Source organism: Megalobrama amblycephala, linkage group LG19 (genome assembly GCF_018812025.1).
Source record: "Megalobrama amblycephala isolate DHTTF-2021 linkage group LG19, ASM1881202v1, whole genome shotgun sequence".
NCBI lineage: Eukaryota > Metazoa > Chordata > Actinopteri > Cypriniformes > Xenocyprididae > Megalobrama > Megalobrama amblycephala.
Genome location: NC_063062.1, coordinates 15,792,401 through 15,798,771, shown reverse-complemented (window position 1 = coordinate 15,798,771; position 6,371 = coordinate 15,792,401). Strand labels below are relative to the sequence as shown.

General features: G+C 33.1%; 1 protein-coding gene across 1 annotated transcript in view; it reads left to right on the top strand.

Moving 5' to 3' along the window:
* Nucleotides 1-1,998: 1,998 nt before the first annotated feature.
* Nucleotides 1,999-6,371, top strand: part of slco3a1a (solute carrier organic anion transporter family member 3A1a) — an 82,210-nt gene continuing 77,837 nt past the window's right edge. Inside the window, exon 1 of the mRNA XM_048168243.1 lies at nucleotides 1,999-2,193. The gene's annotated coding sequence lies outside the window, so the exon portion shown is untranslated. The remainder of the gene's footprint in view (nucleotides 2,194-6,371) is intronic.

The window sequence follows — 6,371 nt, the reverse complement described above, 5'->3', positions numbered from 1 at the left end:
CGCTCCCGTGACGCTTCATGAACTGAAGTCTCAAAACAATCACATCAAATAGCCTATTGCATGACCGTTGGCTTGAATGATATAAAAGAGGTAAATAACCAAAATGTTTATACTTAAAACTGAATTGTGAATATTTTTTGCAGTCATAGTTTACATGGATTATTCAAAAGTTTAACCTGTTTTATGCTGCCTTCACGAGCTCAAGTTTCCTAGGTAAAAATTGCACATAAACGCCTTTGAATTCAATTAGCTCGTAATTACGACTTCAGAACGGAATTATCAAATTTCCGATAGCACGTGAAGGCAGCATAAGGCCACAAGGTGGTGTGAGTAGGCTATTGAGGCTTAGTTTACTTTTATGTACTTTTATATGTAATATATAAATTATATTATAGAGTTCTGAGTCAAAAGTCGCACACGTTTTCTCTAGCTAGTGGTAAAAAAAATCTTGTTTACTCTTAAATTTTAATAGCCTAATGTTTGTAAAATGATTTGATTCATTTTACCATGATAAATACTGTCAGCACTGTAGTTTTAACTAAAATAGATTTGTGTTTTTTCATGGTAATAAATGATCTGTGGATCACCACTGACATGTTTTACTTTGGTAAAATCATCTAATGGAAAGGTAAAATTGAAATGCAAAATAAAATGTATTGTCCATATCTGGCCACTAGGGTTCAGTATAATCAAAATAATGTGACTGTTCATGACTGAAGTGGCATAGGACATAAAAAAAAAGGTTGTCTACAGAATTTAGATTAAATTAGTTAAAACAGTGCAGTGTGTGAGTTTGTCTTATATGTTGTGTTATACACATGGAGTGCTTTTGTGTAATTTTTCATCTTCTGTGTACAAGACAATAAAAAAATCTCTCCATTAAATAAATATGTCCCTAAATAATAAAACCGAAATTAATACTAATAATTATACATACCAATTCTAAAATAACACACAGTTAATATAGAAATAAAAACAATAATATTGTGAAATATTATTACAATTTAAAATAACTTTTTCTATTTGAATATATATATATATATATATATATATATATATATATATATTCTAAATGTAAAAAGCTGAATTTTCAGCATCATTACTCCAGTCTTCAGTGTCACATGATCCTGATTTGGTGCTGTGCTCAGTTATTAACAATTATCATTGGTGTTTAAAAAATAATAATGTTTCTTATGTTTCTTATTTCAGTGTTGAAAAGCTTCAACACAGGCACTATTTAAAGCATCCCATCAGGTAGGATTACGGCCTGGCATGGAGCTGAAGAACTCAGACGACAGATACGTGCAGATGGTCAGCTGTTATTATGCTCACCAAGGCTGTATTTATTTGTGAAATAGTAATAGCGCTGGCAGAGGGGTACTGTACATCAACACCTTTACCAACATGAAACTCAACAGGCAGTGACCTACTGTACATATACTGTAGTTATACATACGTCTCTTGCCTATAATAAAGCAAAGTACATATAAATCATTCTGGAGGACTGATATACACTATTGTTCAAAAGTTCAAGGTCGGTAAGATTTAAAAAAAGAAATATTTTTAAAAGAAAATGTAATATATTCTTGTGATGGAAAGCTGAATTTTCAGCATCATTACTCTTGTCTTCAGTGTCACATGATCCTTCAGAAATCATTCTAATGTGCTGATTTGCTGCTCAAGAAACATTTATTATTATTATTATCAATGTTGAAAACAGTTGTGCTGCTTAATATTTATTTTTTTGGAAACCATACGTTCTTTGATGAATATAAAGTTCAATAGAACATCATTTATTTGACATAGAAATCTTTTGTAAAATTATAATTGTCTTTACTGTCTCTTTTGATCAATTTTAATGTCTCCCTGCTGAATAACAATATTATTATACAGTATATTTTTAAATTTGGTAAAGGTGTTGCCATACAGTACCCCTGTCCCAGCACTATTACTATATTCACAAATAAATTCATTCAAAAAGAAAAAAGTATTCCAAACTTTTGACACATACACTTAGCTGACCATCTGCACGTATCTGTCGTCCTGAGTTCTTCTGCTGCCATGTCAGGCCGTAATCCTACCTGATGGGATGCTTTAAATAGTGCCTGTGCAGAAACCTTTCAGTATCTAGGGTGTCCTCATAAACTTCACCTGATCCTGAAGACATCCTGCTGTACCACCCTGACTGAGCTGGTATGTGTGATTCATTTCATCTGTGACTGAAGTGTGCAGTTGCTCACATAAATACACTGTCAGAAAAAAAAAAAAAAACGTATATTTATAAAAAATTGTACCATTAAAGTACGAAAGAGGATTAGGGCCAAGCAATAATAAAAAAATAAAACCATCTCGAGATTAAAGTTGTTAAATTTCGAGAAAAAAACTCGTTAAATTTCGAGAAAAAAACTCGTTAAATTTCGAGAAAAAAGTCGAAATAAAATGTTGAGAATAAACTCATTAAATTATGAGAAAAAACTCGTTAAATTACGAGAACAAATTCGTTAAATTACGACTTTTTTCTCGTAATTTAATGAGTTTATTCTCATAGTTTAATGACTTTATTCTCAACATTTTATCTCGACTTTTTTCTCGTAGTTTGAGTTTATTCTCAACATTTTATCTCGACTTTTTTCTTGTAATTTAATGACTTTTTTCTCATAATTTAACGAATTTGTTCTCGTAATTTAACAACTTTTTTCTCGTAATTGAATGACTTTATTCTCAACATTTTATCTCGACTTTTTTCTCATAATTTAACGAATTTGTTCTCGTAATTTAATGACTTTATTCTCATAATTTAATGAGTTTATTCTCAACATTTTATCTCGACTTTTTTCTCATAATTTAATGACTTTTTTCTCATAATTTAACGAATTTGTTCTCGTAATTTAACAACTTTTTTCTCGTAATTGAATGACTTTATTCTCAACATTTTATCTCGACTTTTTTATCGAAATTTAACGACATTTTTCTCATAATTTAACGAATTTGTTTTCGTAATTTAACGAGTTTTTTCTCGTAACTTAATGACTTTATTCTCAACATTTTATCTCGACTTTTTTATCGAAATTTAACGAGTTTTTTCTCAAAATTTAACAACTTTAATCTCGAGATGGTTTTATTTTTTATTATTGCTTGGCCCTAATCCTCTTCCGTAGTAAAGGATTAGTTCACTTCAGAATTAAAATTCCCTGATAATTTACTCACCCCCATGTCATCCAAGATGTTTATGTCTTCATTTCTTCAGTCGAAAAGAAATTAAGGATTTATTTTTTAATAAAATACATTTTTTTAAGGATACATTTTTTGAGGAAAACAATCCAGGATTTTTCTCCATATAGTGGACTTCACTGGGGTTTGAAGGTCTAAATTGCAGTTTCAGTGCAGCTTCAAAGGGCTCTACATGATCCCAGATGAGGAAAGAGGGTCTTATTTATAGCAAAACGATCGGTCATTTTCTAAAAAAAAAAAAAAGTAATACTTTTTAACCATAAACGCTCGTCTTGCACTGCTCTGTGATGTGCCACACATTACATAATCATGATGGAAAGGTCACGCATGACCTTTCGCTAAATAAGACCCTTATTCCTCGGCTGGGATCGTGTAGAGCCCTTTGAAGCTGCACTGAAACTGCAGTTTGGACCTTCAATCCATTGAACCCTGTTGAAGTCCACTATATAAATATGGAGAAAAATCTTTTCGACTGAAGAAAGAAACACAATAAACATCTTGGATGAAATTATCAGGAAATTTTAATTCTGAAGTGAACTAATCCTTTAAGGGTACAACAGCTTGTCACTGAGACAGTCCCCTTAAATGGACAACTTTGTACCCAATCTATCCCAAAAAGGTGCATATTAGTACCTTGTAGTAGTAGTAATATTTAACCTTCTATAAACTAGTACTAGAAGTAAATAGGCATGTAATATGGATTATGTAAACAGATTCCAAAAATGTAGTACTTTAAAGTATCCACCAAATAGACAGATTTATAGTCTGAAGCTAAAAAAGGAGTTTGTGCCCATCATGCAGTGCAGTTTTCTGCAAAATCTGTCAACTTCAACTGCCTAATATCTGCAGACTGGCTCTGGTTTTTGGCATCTAGCATTAACACTTTCAGACCGGGGCAGAAAAAAAAGAGAAAACAGCTTTTAAGTCGGGATCTTAAAGGGTTAGTTCACCCAAAGAATGAAATTTCTGACAGGCTAGAGAAGGGTACTGACAGGGAAGTTATTTTTGTTTTGTTTTTGCGCACAAAAAGTATTCTCTTCGCTTCATAACATTAAAGGTCCCGTTTTTCGTGTTTTTTTGAAGCTTTGATTGTGTTTATAGTGTGCAATATAACATGTGTTCATGTTTCGCGTGTAAAAAAAACACAGTATTTTTCACATAATTTACTTATCTGTATACCGCTGTTTCCACTGTCATAAAAACGGGCTGATGACTTCCTTGTTCTATGAAGTCCCTCCTTCAGAAATACGTAACGAGTTCTGATTGTGCCAGCGGTTCCTGTGTTGTGATTCGACAGCAGCTTAGCGAACCTTGCCCGGAAAGGTCACGCCTCTTACCATAACGTGGAGATGCACGCGCTCAGTGTTCTTGTAAACATGTCTTTAATTTTACCCTATCAATTTGAGTCGGAATCAGACCCGGTGATTGGACTGCGGGATGAAAATAACAGCGTTTCGACGACATGGCGACAAACACACTCTACAAACGCAACTCTTGTGTATTCCTGTGGGCGGAGGTTAGTCAAAAAACTGTTTTAGTGACGTCATTAAAGAAGGAAGTAGAGGGATGTAGTCCAAACTGGCCGTTCGATGTAGGCGACTTCTGTTAAATAAAATATCTCGCTTGGCATTGAACTTTGAGCTTTAAAATTTTACAGATTTTATTTATACTCTAACAACAACATTACACACTAACTAAAGTTTGAAACATGGGATCACGAAGAACGGGACCTTTAAGGTTGAACCACTGACTTTTAACAATGTCTTTACTACTTCTCTGGACCTTGAATGTGGTCATTTCATTGCTTTCTATGGGAGATAAAAAGCCTCTCGGGTTTCATCAAAAATACCTTAATTTGTGTTCTGAAGATGAACTAAGATCTTGCGGGTTTGGAACAGCGTGAATGTGAGTAATTAATGACAGAAATTGCATTTTTGGGTGAACTAACCCTTTAAAAAGGGTCAGCTCATAACTCAGCATTGTACTGGTTCAAAATGGCAACCTGTCAGTCTAGCCTCTGCTTAAAAGGTTTGTCACATCACATGTTTCATGTTTTTAAAGCATGGTACGCTTGAATGGATTATAGTTATGAGTAATTAAGGCTAACATATGGAACCAGTCAAAACATGGTATGGTTTGTTAATTATTCATCATAGCTAATTAGCAATATATTATTAATTTAACATCCCTTCATTTTATTTTTATAGGCTATATAATATGATTCTTGGATATTTAAAACTATTTATATTGTAAGAAAATTTTTTTTTAATACATGCAATTTTTTTAAAAGTGCAGTTGCAATAAATGATTTGGCTACTGCAGGTGAGCAGAATATTTATTTAATTTTAAATATAAAAGAGTAATGTTATCTCAAATTTCTCTATTCCTATTGCCAAATCCATGGTTATTATCTCCTTACTGACTTCAAAAAAGCACTATCAACCTAATTCGAGGCTGGCGAAATGAAAAAAAATGACATGAATGACATGAAAACAGCTTTCCTGAAATCATACATGTATGAACTACTTATGAACGATCCATGCACAGCTTAGTCTCACCTGAATTGTTGAATGTTTCCATTTTTAGCCATCTATATTTTTTTTAAAAAAGTCTGGAAAAGTCGAAGCAATGACAAAAAATGGGCCATATGAACACATAGACAATGTGATAAAGCTCATTACATGCTTGACAGACAGTAAAATGTGGTATTCTGTTCTGCCTTCTCGCTGCAGGGTTAGAAGTGCACAGCGTGAAAGGTCGTTACGATTCTCTTAGGAAAATGTTTTAATGTCTTGTGAAATGAAATATAGATATTGTACATGGTGGCACCAAAGGGAATGTAGATAATGTTGTACGTACCCTAGGGTCAGTTCCTCAATTTCTGAGCTGTCAGAGGTTATATTTGCTCTCATTTCCACACTAATGCGTGAAATACTGCGGGATTGTCTTAGAGACATCATATATCCTGCACAGGTGAGCTAGTGTAATTTACTTCAGCGTTTTACTTTACTTCTTTACTAGCTTTGTTAAATATGATTGACCGTGTCTTTAGATCACTGCAGTTTTATAGACAAAATACTCAGCAATGGTGTTGACTTATGAATTTGCACATGGTTTGTCTTAAAGCATATGAAAAACAC